The sequence below is a fragment of the Cydia pomonella genome, chromosome 18 (assembly GCF_033807575.1).
Source record: "Cydia pomonella isolate Wapato2018A chromosome 18, ilCydPomo1, whole genome shotgun sequence".
In the NCBI taxonomy this organism is placed as follows: Eukaryota; Metazoa; Arthropoda; class Insecta; order Lepidoptera; family Tortricidae; genus Cydia; species Cydia pomonella.
Genome location: NC_084720.1, coordinates 11,011,448 through 11,029,178, shown reverse-complemented (window position 1 = coordinate 11,029,178; position 17,731 = coordinate 11,011,448). Strand labels below are relative to the sequence as shown.

The 17,731-nt window shown below is 35.9% G+C and overlaps 1 protein-coding gene across 1 annotated transcript in view; it reads left to right on the top strand.

Moving 5' to 3' along the window:
- The window catches only part of LOC133527397 (hepatocyte nuclear factor 4-gamma), a 76,302-nt gene that overhangs the window by 592 nt on the left and 57,979 nt on the right, over positions 1-17,731 (top strand). The gene's annotated exons all lie outside the window — the stretch shown is intronic.

Sequence of the window (17,731 nt, the reverse complement as noted above, 5' to 3'; positions counted from 1 at the left end):
GTTTATTTAGTCACTTGCAATAATTTAGGGTTGAATATATAATATGAGACCAACCCCGAAGCCGCGAAAAAAAAATGGTTGTCTGACCTTGACGTGTTCTATGGGAAAGTAAATTTTTTTTCGCGGTTTCGGGGTTGGTCCCATTGTAAAAGTTGCTCAGTATGCAGTCAATATACTGAGCAACTTTTACTTTCCGCCCGTAAATTATTGCAGGTGACTAAATAAACATCCTGTATAAAACCAGAGCTAATTTGGCTTTCAGGGTAGTGCTTAAATTAATCAAGGCATATCGATCTTAAGAATCGAATTATATTCTAATAAACAACTCTCGCTGCTACCTTATATGTATATCTTGTAAACTTCTTTAGATGTTCCTTTGACATGCATGATGATCGACAGCTATAAGTATAGGTCATACACTAAAAGCGAAACAAAATTCCCCTCGTGTACCGAAACTTAAGGATACTGGAGCTTAATCTCTGGTTGTGAGTGTTGTGACCTACATCACCCAAAACTGGTCCCGACATAGCTTACGGTAGTATCAAAATATACTTTGTCTCATAAAATCAAAAAGACATGTCAACATTAAATCTGTGCTTAAGCACAGATGGCTTGGGTTAACCCAACTACAACATTGAGGAAGCCAGCATATAAAAACCCAGAGATACTAATCGCATTCTCACTGACCGCAATAATTAACACAGCACCCCAAAATTTTAACGGTGCATCCGACTGGTTTACCTGGTAGTCAATAACTGCACTTGATTTACGCAGAAACAAGTAAAAACCACATATCGTGGCGATTTATTTCATGTCAGTTTCCAGCAAGAACTTTGCAATAACCAATAAGTTACCGATAATTGCAAACGTTATATTCCGGTGTTTGATCGATCGATTGAATTCTTTGCACCTATTTAATAAAGTATCTGTAGTTGATAAGTCGCAATAAAGTATCTAAAATCGCATACGATTTGTTGAAAGGTCTGTAATGGACTTAAAACATCGTATACATTTCTGTAGTGCCTGAAGCTTTGAATGATGCTACTAATATGAGTACAGGACTGCATCCTACTTAAATATGACTGAATAATTTTACAATTGCATCTGGGAATTGGAAGCCATGATCGTGAGTTGCCTTGGCTTTTCCGACCTTGCTCGAGCTTCTGCATTACATGGTTCGAGTATCACATGTTCGTCTCGGCAGTTAAACATGTATAATTTTAGACGACTAATTAAAATGAATGTAACCAAAGATTGCGTAGACATGCCTTGCAATTAAACATGGAACTGTAGAATTGTACATTATTTTTTCCTGATTTTTATCATTTATGCATTAGCAATTTGAAGTAAATGACTTAATACATTAACAAGAGACTAATATCGCAATCATCGTATTGTAGATGTCTCGGAACACATTAGTATACTTCTTTCTGGGGTTCCTTAATTAATTTTTCCATTTCTCGTTCTCCAGAAAGTGGCTCATTGTTTATTTATGAAGAGGATTGAAAGGGATGCATTTCGACCCTTGTTTGAAAACGGATTTGTCGTATAGGTTTCCATTCTGTTATTTTATTCCCGATTCTATAAATAACTATCGTTTTACCTCAATTGTTCAGTGCAAGTTACCTCAAAAAAAAGGTACAAATTTATTCTTACTGGAATAGGAATACCTCGCTTAAAAGAAGATAGTAACTATTACTTATGAAACCAAAATAATGTATGTTTTGCTAAAGCATAAAACTAAATGAAAAAAATAGAGTGTTCACTCTAGTGAATATTTGTGTTTTGTTTTACCCCTTACTGTATGCATGTGATAAAAAATATTTGTTGAAATTTGAACTTTAATAGCTGCTAATAGAGTTGAATATCATATCCGCCATATATGGCTTTGTATGCGGTAAGGGTTTAACTCTAGTGAAAGGACCCATTTCTGAAGAAGATCTTCCAATCCGTAATTAACAATTAACTATTTTCTCGACTCGATAAACTTAAGATTTGTCGTTAGTATTAGGAAAATAAATCAATATTTTTGAATAATTATTTAATTAAGTATTTCATTTTTTAGGTACTGTATTGAACGTTGTTTGAAACAGATCGGATATTCTCTCTCATACGATACGGTTGCGTGGCGTTACCTTAATAAATGTAAATGTACATAATAATTAACTTACCTTCCTAGCAACTACTAGTTTAGAGCTTTGAGGCACGTAATATTCTCCTTATACAAGTACACGGAGAGCTAGCCCCGGAAAATAGTACTTACATGATATAAAGTTATGAATGCGTAATGAGAGAGTAACGTGATAAAGAGCAATGAAACTTGCCAGTTTCTTTGCGATACTACCTATCCTTATTATGAGGTCCCCCTCTCCAGGTAAAGCCAGGAAATTAGATTGGTGCGCCGAAACCTGCGACGGAATGTATAAATAACTCTGAAACTTCTGATTTAAATTTCATCAGACATCAGGCGGGCCGTATGCTTGTTTGCCACCGACGTAGTATAAAAAAAAATTTCGCTAGTCAAATCCCTCGGTTATATCACTAACTATTTTGTACCTACTAAAATTATACTGCTATAGTTGGCAGGGTAACGCTATACAATTGAAAATAAATGAAAATTAGATAATATATGTTTTCGTGATTTTTTTTCTATGGAACCAGCTTTTACCTTTTAAGAGGTCTGTCCTAGCAAATATATATAGTCTAGCATCCGCGCGAATTGTTTCATGGCATTTGCGCTTGATTAAAACATAAAAATTCAATATATGACTCCAATTTTGCTCTCCCCTCTTAATGGACCCCAGCATCTGGCAGATGTTCATCGGGCCAGATAGTAGCCGCTTGCGTATAAATTAAAGTAGTGCCTGCGCTATTTCTTGGGATCAGTTGCTTTGCAAAGCGGACCCTAGGCTCCCATGAGCCGGGACAAGAAACTGGAACAACTCAAGGAAGATGATGATGACATTGATGTCCTACTAAATAATTAATTTAAAAACTCGTGCAAAGTTCTCTGTAGCACTCACCTTGAGAACTGTCCATCACATATTAATTATGTTGTGATGCACTATCATAGAACCTAACAACTAGAATTGCAGCAAGTGCCTTACGAGGTGGCCTAGCTCGCCGGTCGCGTACTAAATTAAACCTTAATTACTTGTCCAAAGGTTCAAAATATGTTATTGACGTTGGGAATTTTAATCATCTATTATGGACTCTGATTACTAGCCTCCATATGAGCGTCTCTCCATGTGTGCGCCTAGGTGAAATATATCATTACTATGCGAATATGGATAAAGCAGTTTTTAGAACTAAAATTACATAGAATTAATAACCATACCCGGGCTTTTGGATACGGCAATGTTTTAAACTAGCCAAAACCGTAAAAACAGATATTATTTCTGTAAGCAAGTTTCGACTTTACTGCTTGATTTTTAACTTACTAGTCAATAGTTTGGTAACTATTTTACAATAATCGGGTGAATCAAACTTTTTTTGTTTTGTTATCCTGTCCCGTTGTCCAAGGGACAACAGTGGCACAGTTTGTTTGAAGAGACGTTGTATGCCGTTCTATTAACTAGTCAATCGTTTGGTAACTATTTTACAATAAATAAAGTTGCAAGAAATGAAATCCACAGCTAAAACCCCGGGGTATGCTAATTACTTACCTCGGGGCCAATTTGACTGTCAATGTCAAGGCCGAACTGTAAAATTTTACTGTTCGTTAAATAGCTAGTATTTATTTGTACCTATTTTGTATTTATGAAACCTTTTGATAGGCCAAATTTGTTCCTTTACGAGTATATTATGTTTTCTAGAGGGGCGGCAGTATGGAGTTCTTCAAAAAAGGAGTGACCTCTGGAGTTGCAGGCATCCATAGTCCCATAGGCTACGGTGACTGCTTACCATCAGGCGCGCCGTATGCTTGTTACCCACCGACGTGGTATAAAAATACCTACACTAAACTTGACGTAGACTTAAATTTTAATATGTTAGAGTCCAAGACAAGGACTAAGGCGAAACCAAAAGAAAGAGTTAAATTATGTTTTTTGGGTATTTGTTTGTATTACCTATCTATTGTGTATACATGCATATGTATAGATCAATAATATATATGTATATGCAATATAAAATGTATAGTTTTGATGTATTCTCAACCGTAGGCGTAGCATTGACAGTAGGCTAAGCCTGAAAAAAATATGCATCATTTTATTTACTGACATTCACTAATATTACCATTTCTGTGTCACAGTACCTAAATGTAATTTAATTTTATGCAATAAATAATTTATAGCTATGATTGTATCTAAATAGATATTAGAAATATTTTTGTTTTCTTTGTGCAGTTACCTAACGAACATACATTTTAAATTTGCATTCATTAATTATTGTAGGTAGGTACAATGTAATATCGGAACCTGTTGAAATATACTTACTAAATAGAGTATGATGGTAACGATGACGACATTATTGCTAGGTAGATTAATTCATTCGCTTTGATCATAACAATAATAAGTCAGCCCCCTCCCCCTACCCCCCCCTCCGGCTTACCTTCATTGGCCGGCTGGAGTGAACACTGAGCAGGGGCCGCAGGACTCGGGTGGAAGTAAGTGAAACATGCATAAGACGCGAGTTGGCACAGTGGCTGTTTACAGCCACTGGGTAGAAAGCGACGCACATCTCTCCACACCCTGAGCCGCTCACGCAATGTTGTCCCCTTGTCACTCCGTTTTCGGGGTATATATGGGTATATTGTGACTTGGCGAGTTACTACCTGCCCATTTTATCGTGTTTTAAAAAACATATGACTAAGGCAGATGCCATATATAGTATCATCCATAGTCCCGGTTCCCAGTCCACTAGCAACTCAACCCAATAACCAGGTTTCTTTTTGTACCCCTTTTTAGGGTTCCGTAGTCAACTGGGAACCCTTATAGTTTCGCCATGTCCGTCTGTCTGTCTGTCTGTCTATCTGTCTGTCCGAGGCTTTGCTCCGTGGTCGTTAGTGCTAGAAACCTGAAATTTGGCATGGATATATAAATCAATAAAGCCGACAAAGTCGTACAATAAAATCTAAAAATTTAATTTTTTTTAGGGTACCTCCCGTACACGTAAATTGGGGGTGAATTTTTTTTTTTTGGTTCAAGCCTTCAGTGTGCGGTATCGTTGGAAAGGTCTTTCAAAACTAATAGGGGTCTTCAACAAACATTTTTTGATAAAGTGAATATATTCGGAGATAATCGCTCCGAAAGAAAACAAGAATGTGTCCACCCCTCTAACTTTTTAACCATAGGTCCAAAAAATATGAAAAAAATCGTGGATGTAGAGCTTAAGAAATACATTAAATGAAAACTATAGCGGACATGATCAGTTTAGCTGATTTTGAGTTATCGCAAAAAGTTTCCCCTTCATAGTAAAAAGACTTACTTTAATTAGGTACTGATTATGCAAATTTGCCTATTTGTTTAACTCGGGTGAAAGGTACCGTTTCATCCTTTGGTTAACAATTTACTATACTTTAAGCTCCAGTTTAGCTTATTGTGACGGAAGAGTAACTACGGAACCCTACACTGAGCGTGGCCCGACATGCTCTTGGCCGGTTTTTATTTTACAATAGTCCTACACTAACCGGGGCTTGTCCTTAGGTTCACTACTATAGTGTAAACCGGGATAATCGTCGGTTGGTGTCACATTACATCTAGAGTAAACTGTCTTATTACGCACGCCTTCCAAATATCCGAGTCCCCATGGTCCACAGACATAATAATAATTCAGCCTATATATGTCCCACTGCTCGGCACAGGCCTCCTCTCATGCGTGAGAGGGCTCGGGCTATAGTCCCCACGCAAGCCCAATGCGGATTGGGGACTTCACATACAATGACTTTGAATTTCTTCGCAGATGTATGCAGGTTTCCTCACGATGTTTTCCTTCACCGAAAAGCTAGTGGTAAATATAAAATGATATTTCGTACATATTCGTGTCGTATTTGATCATGCAATTTAAAATTTGCATTTAGTTATTTGGGCGGGGATATGATGATTGCTATTTTATCGTCTTGCAACTCGCGGCATTACATAACAGTATGTAACTAAGAATGTGAAGTCCGAGATGACACATGATTAAAACTCGACCACCATAGGGCCGGTAAGTGTTATAAAAACTGATAATTTATATTACGATGCTTATCATATATCTTATCACTCAAAACAAAAAAATAATTACGATGTAGTAGGGACTGTCTCAACCTTGTAATTTGGAGGATTACACCTGTATTTATACTTCAGATGTTTTCGATGCGGTATGTTTTTGGCAATCAATAAGTATATTAACATAAAATATACCTACCATCACGCAACCATATTTTTTTTTATAAATCCTGGATAAACTAAGGTATGGATTTTACTTTCCTTATGTAGTTCACTGGCTCAGTGACCCAAACCGGATCTTAGCTTCTGACACAATAGAGCGCCACTCTGCCCTATTCTGCGCCACTTCACGCCAGTTGGGCATTTCGAGGGCTGACAGGTCTTGTAGTTTAACCGCTCGTGATAATATTGATACCCGAGCAATCTTTCTCGAGCCCTAGAAAGATTCCAAAATTGAACCACGACGCTACGCTCGTGGTTCGAGAAGTGGAATCTTGAGCATTGCGAGGGTTTCAAGTAGGGTTGCCAACCGTCCCGCTATATGCGGGACGTCCCGTTTCTGGGGCCCTAGAGTATGCGTCCCGCGCGTTTTTAGCACTGATAAGAATGTTCAGTTATAGAGTAGGTAATTTGAGAGCGCGTGATTTTAATTTGAATATACCGCGACGCGAGTATCGAGCGAGAACACAGTGCTCTCATTCGCTCGATCGGCACTACCCGGCCTGTTAAAATTTTCATGCTGTTCAATACGTTGACGGTTAATATACCTTACGAAATTATAGGTCACAAAACGAAACCCAAATATTGCCATTCAAGAGAAATAATTTGTGTATAAGCGAATTTTGGCATAGTTGTGGTCGTTGTAGATAAAGATGCATGAAACAACATACTGATGGATACTGGTACTAACGGGAAGGAGGATAATTAACTTTCTCTCTTTAATATTGTTTTATATATTAATTCCAACTGTTTTTTGTATACAATTGAATGAAGATTATTTACGTTTAAGATATTTTTTTGCTAATATGGGCCACCGTTTACGAGGTATTTACGAAAAACTGAAAAGGAACTTTAAAATTGATTATAATCAACGCTTACCGGTACCTTAGCGCTTAATGGGAAACGCTTTAATATCTTTTTAAATATTAATTCTAGCGAAAAGTGTTCCACATGTTACATGTTTCATTACTCATGTATTAGAATTTCTTATAGCTATGAGTTATTCTTTACAAATTATTTACGATAAACTAAAAAAAGGAACCTTAGAATTGATAAAAACTAACTTTCCTTCTTCAATATCTTTTTTAAATATTGATCCTTGTGAAAAGTGGACTGAATCATTTTTGTAGAAATTTTTGTGTAAATTATGCACGTTTAACCACCTTTTTTTACCTTTTTTGCCATTAGCCACCGTTAGGAGTTATTTACGAAAATATAAATAAAAACTTACTACAGAATTGATGTTAACAAATTTTCCCGCTTTAATATCATTTTAAATATTAATCCTAGCGAAAAATAATACGGTATTTCTAGTAGGCAATATTATATAGATTATTTGCGTATAAGAAAATTATTTTGATATGGGCCACTGTTTACGAATTATTTACGAAAAACTAAAAAAGGGACCTTTAAACTTTATCTACAACTATGCCAAAATTCGCTCATATCCAAATTATTTCCCCTGATTTTCCTTCGTTTGGTTGCCTATTGGGTCGGGTAAAGGATCCCGCATTTTATACCCAAGTCCCGCAATTTGATCGCAATTGTACCGCAAATCTGTACACTAAGGTTGGCAACCCTAGTTTCAAGCCACGAGGGCTAACCAGACTTTGCCTCCGAGTGAAACACAAATTTTTTCACCACAACAACGTGAAGAAAATACTAAATACGAATTACCAAAAAAATCAAAACCAAACGAAAGTACTAAAGATTTTATCATTCTAAATCATCATGTAGTATAAATTCTACCAGCTAACATAAGGAAATAACTCAAAACTTGCATCTGATTAGTTTTCCCCACATGTGGATAAAATGCAAGTTTCTCATCAGTTGATCAAGAGGGCCTTTACCAGTTGGTGTGGTAAAAAAATATATCTCTGGGCCCATACGTTTAATCAATTAAACTTTACTAAGGTGTCCATTCGATTTATTTTCACGATTTTGTAGTTAGTCCTATGGGAAAATTTGTTTTGTATGACAATCTTAACACATTTTTGACATTCAGGGTCATTAACGGAGCTTTAGTAGGTGCGAGCTAAGTCGCGGACGGACAGACGGACCTGGCGAAAATAGTCGGCTACGGATCCGTAAGAATGGTGATTACAGACATAAGTAATAAAGTATTACATCATAGTATTGCTATTTGCTATTATTTATCTTCCCGGATGTCCTAATCGACACTAACCAGCCATGAAAATGACAGATAAATTATCAACAAGTAGATAGTTAACGTCTTATCATTGTAACTGTTGAGAACTCACTTAAATTGGTATTATCGAAAAAATTTCATAAATATAAAGATTAAAAATATTATGGGACAATCTTACACTAATTGACCTATTTATCTCCACAGTAAGGCGTGTGTTTGGGTACTAGAAAACGATATACAATAATATTAGGTATGTAGATATATATAAATACTTAAATATTAACCACATGCATATCCATAACTCATGAACATACCTATGATGAACACAAATATAAATGCCTTTACCAGGATTTGAACTTGGGACATCCTGATTCGTAGGTAGGGTCACTACTTACCTACTAGACTAATAAGAGGCAGCGAACAAAAAAAAAATTTTTTTTATACTACGTCGATGGCAAACAAGCATACGGCCCGCCTGATGGTAAGCAGTCTCCGTAGCCTATGTACGCCTGCAACTCCAGAGGAGTTACATGCGCGTTGCCGACCCTAAACCCGTCCCCCCCTCGTTGAGCTCTAAAACGAATAATAGGCTAATATAATAATCGTTATAATATTAATTATTTAGTGCAGTTAGTTAATAAGAGAAATGTCCGATATTTCAATACATATTGAACAGTTACCTATAGGTAATGAGTTAATTTCGTAATGGCGGCCACGGAACACAGATACCCAAGTTATTTTGACCATTGAAGTCTGTCAAACAAAATGTACCTTACTCGTACCTATCTTTGAAAAGGATCCCGTAAGTACACATTTCACCTTCGCTGTGCGTTGTCGTCCCCAATAAAAATAAATTATTGTAAGGTTCCAATTCGCATATTCTGTTATAATAAGAAAACGTTATGAACAAGGCTTATTTCATAATTGGCTATTATCTGTTTGGAAAGTGACCTTAAAGACGCATAAGTATGTCTCTTTGTTCACTATACTCACAACAATTTTACTTATTGTATTCGGTGTTAAAGAGCGGGGTGAAGATAGAGTTTATCTGAATTTAAATGTTATTTAAGTATTATAATTTATTTTAGCTACTTTGCTCAGGGCACGTGTTATAAATAGCCTAAATAGGCAGAAAAACCAAAATTATCTTCCCGTTAGAACGGTATAGAACTGCCTATAAATAAATAAATAAATAAATATTATACGACATTATTACACAAATTGACTAAGTCCCACGGTAAGCTCAATAAGGCTTGTGTTAAGGGTACTTAGACAACGATATATATAATATATAAATATTTATAAATACTTAAATACATAGATAACACCCATGACTCAAGAACAAACATCCATGCTCATCACACGAATAAATGCCCTTACCAGGATTTGAACCCATCATCAGCTTCGTAGGCAGGGTCACTACCCACTAGGCCAAACCGGTCGTCTGAGCCTAATTTCTAGTTATCGCCGAGAATCTGTACCATAGTTTTCGGGTTTTTTTTTTAATCGGTATTTTTATCACTATATATTTTCAGGAACCTTAAACAAACCCAAAAACCTTACCTTGCCTTAAAAGAAAAATTATTTGTATATTTTTTAACTAGCCCTGTATGTATGTTGTTGTTACCTCTATCAAATTGTCTTTGTTTGTTTCTGTAAATTTATTGACAACTATGTAAGGTGTTCAATAAAGAGTATTGTATTGTATTGTACTTATGTTATTTTGTTAGTGTGGGTCAAATCTTGGAAGATAAATTTTGACCCACTTCCCGATTTCCGATTGAACAGAAATTTTGCATACATATGTAAATCAGATGACAATGCTATATTATTGAGACAAGAGAGGAGGTGGCTATGAGACCTCTGTGATAAAACAACACAAACTAATTGTGTTTGGAGTTGTCAGAACTGTCTCTATGAGAAAGAACACTAGAGTCAGTGATAAAAGCTTGTACCAAAAATTATTTTTTGCTAAAAACTTATTATTTTGTTGGTAAAGTGAGCCGCGAAATTGCATGGAGAAATTACGAATGAATTCATTGATAAAGTCGCTATGCACTTTTGCGGCTGTTGGTACGTGTTTGCTTTTTAATCTGCAAAGGAATACTAAAAGACACTGGATTGAAATCCTAAAGATTACAATATTCATGAACGGTCTAAAGTAAAACAATACAGGTTGCGACCTCCAACGCCGGTGGGATTCGTTCATTACCCGCCCTCGGACTATTATATCTGACATCAAACCAAAAACTATTAACATTTTAATACGTTAATATGTTGATTTCCGTTAACGCGGTAGTTATTCATGAAATCGATCCATTTCAAATTAAACGATTTATAGTCATTTCTGGCATAGGTATATACTAACCAAATTTAATTTTGTAATAATTATTTTGTTCCCACGCTATGGTTATTCAGTCTACCCGTTGATCACGAACACTGGTGTAAAACGGGTAGACAGTATAGGGTTCTTCAAAAATAGAGTGTACAGGTTTTTAAAGGGTCAGCAACGCGCATGTAACACCTCTGGAGTTGCAGGCGTCCATAGGCTGCGGTGACTGCTTACCATTAGGCGGACCGTATGCTTGTTTACCACCGTCGTGGTATAAAAAAAAAAGGTCAGGATTATTCTTAAATTCATTATACGCGATGTTAATTATTTATTTAGTCAAACACATTTAAAACGTATTTAAATATTTTAAATACGTTATTAATGTGCTCTAGTATACCTAGTAAATTGTTATCATTATCTATATAAAGTACCTAATAATTATATCGGTGGATATAGACTTCGTTATCTATCTAAGGTGAAGTAAGTGCCTAACCTATTTAAGGTTATCAAAAAACCTGTATATATGCAGCTTTATGTATTCGTTATTCGTATTCGCGGGCTTGTTTTCCGCAACTCGACGTCGCAATTCGCGCCTATTTTGCGTGATGGTGGGTTGACGGCACTACTCCTGCCAACCCAACTCTACCAGAAAGCCTAGCAGACCCTTGATGTTGCCGACGACTTCTGGGAGAGACCCCGGAAAATCGAGGTATTGTGCCCGGTATTCTGCCACCCCTGGGCATTCAAGAATGACGTGGGCGGCTGTCTCCTCTTCCTCCATGCACGCTCTGCAGAGGGGGCTATCTGTAACACGTAGGGTTAGTAGGTGTTTGTTTAGTGGGGCGTGGCCGGTTATGGCCCCAGTCAAAAGCCGGAGCTGTGGCCTCTTCAGCTGTCTCAGCCTCCTCGACAAACCGGGGTCGATTGTCGGGAGGGCCTCCTTCGCCTGCCTGTACGTGCCTAGGTTAGTCCAGTACTGCTGGTGTTTTACCTTGGTGTTGCGTCTCAGCATGTTCCGGAGCCAGGCATGAGGCAGAGGTATGATTGGCTCCGGTCCTGCCACCCTCAGTTCCGAGCCACCTCTCGCCAACATGTCGGCTGCATCGTTCCCTCGCGAGTTGCTGTGTCCCTTGATCCACTGCAGAGTTACGCTGGTGGTGGTGCTTACCTCTGACAGAGCCTTGTGGCATTCGTAGATTAGCCCTGAGGTCAAAGTATAACTTTGCAGAGCTTGCAGTACTGACCGAGTATCAGAGAGTATGCAGCTTTATGTAACAATTCCTTTGATATGGACGTAGCGTAGACATAACATATCACTCTTCTAATAGATAACTATGGACCTACCTAATGTGCATTGCAAATATTAACACGTATCATTACATTTTTTTAATCCAAGTTAAAACGGAAAAATCTTCACAAGGCTCAAACTTGCGAACACCGGTCCGATCGCTCCGAAGCGTCCAGACCCGTGCGAATGTTTATTTTTCACCTGAGCAGCTCGAGCAAGGGTAATATTTTGCTGCTTAAAAACAGCAAGCAAAATCGCATTTTGCTCACAGAGTGAGACAAAATAACATTCAAGTGACCTTTATATTCGAATGTCATTTCAACGTGCGGGGCCATACAAGTTCGAAATATTTGGGTTCTATTTATTGTCTTAGTTTCTTTCACGTCATTAGCACAGAGAAAGAGACAAAAAAAGTGCATACGTAATTCAACGGTAAACCTATAGACCCCCGAAATAAGTCGGACCCCATCTTTCTAAAACACCCTACGAGTCTTCACTACGAATGAATGAATGAATAATTAATTAATGAAATAAAAGTTTAATATCATCACCATATTTTATGTATTAAATTTTTTTAATTTTGGCGTTTTCTGGCAGTACTGGAGTAGCCTACTCGTACATGCTCATAATAGTCAATGTAAAACTACATTATAAAATAGTTAGGTAATAAGTTACTAATATAATATGGAAATTTAATTCTGCAATAAATGTTTATTTAATTTAATTATACAATTAAAACAATGAACTCAAAAAAATACAAAGATTATTACGCAAAGTCAAATAATTCAACTTTTAACAATCTCTACTAAATCTGACAAATAGTAGTATCCGCAATTCAGTCCGTATCTTACAAAGTTTTTTTTTTCCAAGAAAATTCGTCGATTGAACTGTCAATTGATGTTCGTTATTTCGTTATTTCTTTCGTTTTCGTTTGGGTTTATTAAACTTGATTGTTAGAAAATATGAGTGAAATAGTGATGAAGAAGGATTTCATTTTTTCAGGTTGTATTTTTACCTTCCAAATATGTTCTCACTGCTGACGTGAAAATTCTTGTGTACAGTACCCCTAGTGTAAATAAATTCGATTTCGAAACGTGACGTACGCGTTTGCGTTTAGTCTCATTTTGTATTGGATTTAGAAAGAGCGCGCCAAGCGGGACGTTTTGGAAACTCAAAATCCTATACAAAATGAGACTTAACGCAAACGCGTTCGTCACGTTACGATGTCGATCAAATTTACACTAAGGGGTACAGATCAAAGTTATTTACTTCTCGTGCGCTTTTGAGTCGCTTGCACGGGACTCAAAATAAGCACTCGAAGAAATATCAAACTTTGCTCTCTTGTTGTACAAATAACTATTTCCATTCCATAGTTATCCTCCCATATGTTTTTTTATTTGATTATATGATGCGACAATTACACTATTTCATTCACCTAATGTCGTAATAATATTTATCACAATGTTTGCCAGGTAACCGTTGTAGGGCCTATTTAGAAAGACGAGATTATTTGTAAGCAGATACTCCTGCTTATTAACAATGTTAGAAAAAAAGGAAAAATTTAATACGTAATCTATTACCTCAAGCCACGAGCAGATTCCAGCATGCGATTTCGTACGTATTACAGGTACCCCTATGCATACTTAGGTTACGTACTTTAAGGTAAAAATGGGCAAATGCAATATTTGAAAGAATGAAAAAAAAATCCTGAAACGGAAAAATCGAAGTTGGTAAAGCGAAGGCTATGCTAGTATCTCGAAGTCGGGAGTTCAAGTCTCGTCCGAGGCAGTGGATTAATTTCCGTCAGGTATTTTAACCCTTTTGCATATGGCAGTTATAATATTCAACTCTATTGCCGGTTAGTAAAGTTCAAATTTAAACAAAATATTTTTACGACATGCGTTTAGACAAAACTGGAGGACCGGGAGGACTTGCACGAAATTGCCTTTTCATAGAAACGTACTCCTAGTTTCCTGTCTGAATATTAACATTATTGAAAATATTTTGACACAATTTGCTGTATATCAACTTATTTTTTATTTTTTTTAATTATTGTAAGAGTTAGGAGCATTTAAAAATTTGTATGAAATGTGTTTTTCGCTCCTAATTTTTACAATAATCATAAAATCGAAAAAAGTTAAACGTAGGGACATAGCTATGGGTAATATACATTAAATTATGTAATAGTTATTTGTACAACAAGAGAGCAAAGTTTGATATTTCTTCGAGTGCTTGTTTTGAGTCCTGTGCAAGCGAAAGATTCTATAATAAGGCGTAGTAAGGGACTCAAAAGCGCACGAGATGTAAATAACTTTGATCTCGTGTAGTACACAAAATTTTTCACGTCAGTCAGCCATCAAAAAATACAACCTGAAAAAATTTAATCCATCTTCATCACTATTTCACTCATGTTTTCTGAAGGTATTCTAACAATTAACTTTAATTACCGCAATAAAACAAAACGAAAGAAATTTCAATAAAATGATACGAAAATAATGAATTAACGAACATCAATTGACAGTTCAATCGTCAACTTTTTTTTGTTAAAAAAACTTTGTAAAATACGGTCCGAATTGCGGATACTACTATTTGTCAACTATAGTAGAGATCGTTAAAAGTCGTTAAGTAGAATTATTTACTGCGTAACAATTGCGTAAATTTGTTAAGTACATTGTTTTGATTGTATAATAAAATACGTAAAATATGGTATTTTAATTAAATTTTAAACTTTTATTTCATTAATTAATTATTACGAATGAAGACTCGTAGGGTGTTTTGGAACGATGCGGTCTGACTTATTTCGGGGGTCTATTATAAACCGTCAATATATCGTTGAATTACGTATGCATTTTTTTTTGTCTCTTTCTTTTTGCTAATGACGTGAAAGGGACAAAGACAATAGAATCCAAATACTTCGAACTTGTATTAGGCCCCGCACGTTGAAATGACATTCGAATCTAAAGGTCACTTGAATGTTATTTTGTCTCACTCAGTGAGCAAAATGCGATTTTGCTCACTGTTTTTAAGCAGCAAATTACCCTTGTTCGAGCTGCTGACGTGAAAAAATATTTTCTGTAATTTTCCATAGAGGTAAATGAGCACTACGTTTGTATGGAGAAATGACCGTCCCCTTTCGTCTTAAGACGGGTGTGCAACTGTGCATGTCTTAAGGGTTAAATGTTTACGCGATCAAAATGCTGAAAACGATCTGCGAATTCTCACTGCATATGCATTTTAGTGCCACCGTAACTAATAAACATTTTTCGTAAATTATTAATACTTAGGTACTTATATTAATTCTTATTCGATATGTTATAATTATCTACGGCACACAGTATTAGCTACCTAGCCATATTATTATGATGCTACATTACATTTAAACACCATTGTTCTGTGTTTCAGTAGGTACGTATATATCCACGCGAGAAAACAAACATTAACTTATCAAAGTCAACTTCACAAACCGCTATTATCAGATAACAAGTACGCAAACGTACCTACTGTTTCTCTTCACAGATTATTGTCAAATAATGTGCCTATACCATTAAAATCGATAGTTAGTTTACTAAAGTACACAGCTATAGATGACACTTATATGCTCAAATAGTTAATAGTATTAAAAGCAAGATGACGGTATTCAATCTACACAGATTAGATTCATACTTACACTGGGCAAGGCGGCCCCGGGCCCGGGGGCGGTGCGTAGGTACATTGTATGGTTAACTTGTTAATTTTTTACTTAGGTTAGTACGTTATAAATAAATATTATAGGACATTATTACACAAATTGACTAAGTCCCACAGTAAGCTCAATAAGGCTTGTGTTGAGGGTACTTACACAAAGATATATAATTATATAAATATTTATAAATACTTAAATACATAGAAAACACCCATGACTCAGGAACAAATATATATCGATGCTAGGGAATGCAAACCGGTTTTAACCGAAACCGAAAAAACCGGTTAAAACCGGTTTTTGACGGAAACCCAAAAACGGGTTTTTAGAATTTGAAAAAACCGGTTTCGGTTTTATTCGGTTTTTTTTTTATTTACCTAAGTTGCATGTTTTATTCATTATAAGGGTATAAATCGGTCCTAAACCGGTTGAATCGACATCAAATCAAATAATGTGGTGTTGTGTTAGTTTGATCATTTGTAACGCTAAATGAATTTTTACAGTACAAAATACACAAATACGAAAGATTTAAATAATATAAAGTACTGACAGTGGCAGGACATCCGTGCTGGTGTACGAATTGTATAGTAGTACTTTTTAATAAAAATGGGTATAAAAGGTCTTTCTTATAATTTATAATTTTATTATGCGATGCATTGTAGAAAAATTCCACGTAATCAATTATATCAATGGCAGCTTTAGAGTCTTTTGTTGGTTCGGTGATAACGACTTACCGAGAACCTTTTTTTGAAATTAATAGTACAAATACTAATTAAAGTTGATTATGGAGTAAAAACAAAGCTTGTTTCATTTATTTCCTACTTTACAAATCCATAATAACTTAGCAAATATTTTATAAAGGAAGGTAGTAACAGTAAACGAATTAACTACTTGAATATATACTAGAAGACAGTGAAAAACTTAGAGCAAGATTTCGGATTGGGCCATTTGATTTAAGACAAATAACATTAAATTATAAATTGATATAGATTTAGATTTAAATTTATTTATTTCACAACATATGATTACAGTACAAATTACATCAATGTCAATTTATAAGAATCTATATTGTGATCGTCAGAAATAAACTTAAATAATAACAAGATAATCCAAATAAATTAATTTCAATAATAATATATATATATGAAAATTTTCACCTGAAAAGGATCGTCAAATAATATCAAGAATAAGCAAACACAATGGCAAATCATTATTCAATTATAAATTATACAGTTATGTCATAAAATTCACTCATTGAATATGAATATAATGGGTTGTCCAGTAAAAAGTTTCTCAATAGACGCTTGAATGTTGTATCGGATGTGTCCGTCCTTATTTCTGTAGGTAATCGCTCATAATAAGTCGGACCGATGACACGCGGGTTCTTAGCTGCAAGTGCCATGCGACGTGGAACTGTTCGTAATCGACCTGTAGTTCTAATGTTTATACCAGCTACCTCAACGCGTTTAAACAAAGATAGGTTATTTCTAACATACATAAGGATTTCGAACAAATATAACGAGTAGTGCGTCATTATTTTGTGCGTTACAAAAAGGCCCCTGCATGAATGTCTAGGCTTCGCACCTGCTAGTGTTCTTATTGCCTGTTTTTGCATGATAAACACTCGGTTAGCATGCGCAGAGTTTCCCCAAATGAGTACACCATACGTCATTAGTGAGTGGAAGTGAGCGTAGTAAATCGATTTTAATGTAACATACGAAACAAGGGGTTTCAACTTCCGTAACGCAAAGACTGCACTACTCAATCTATTGCATAGCTGGTCAACATGGCACTTCCAGTTCAGATTCGAATCCAACATAAAGCCAAGGAACTTCGTTTCACTGCACATTGGCATAGGGCAGTCCACTACACATGGGGGCGCAGTAGTCGTCCGCCCTGAGAATAACATGACGTTAGA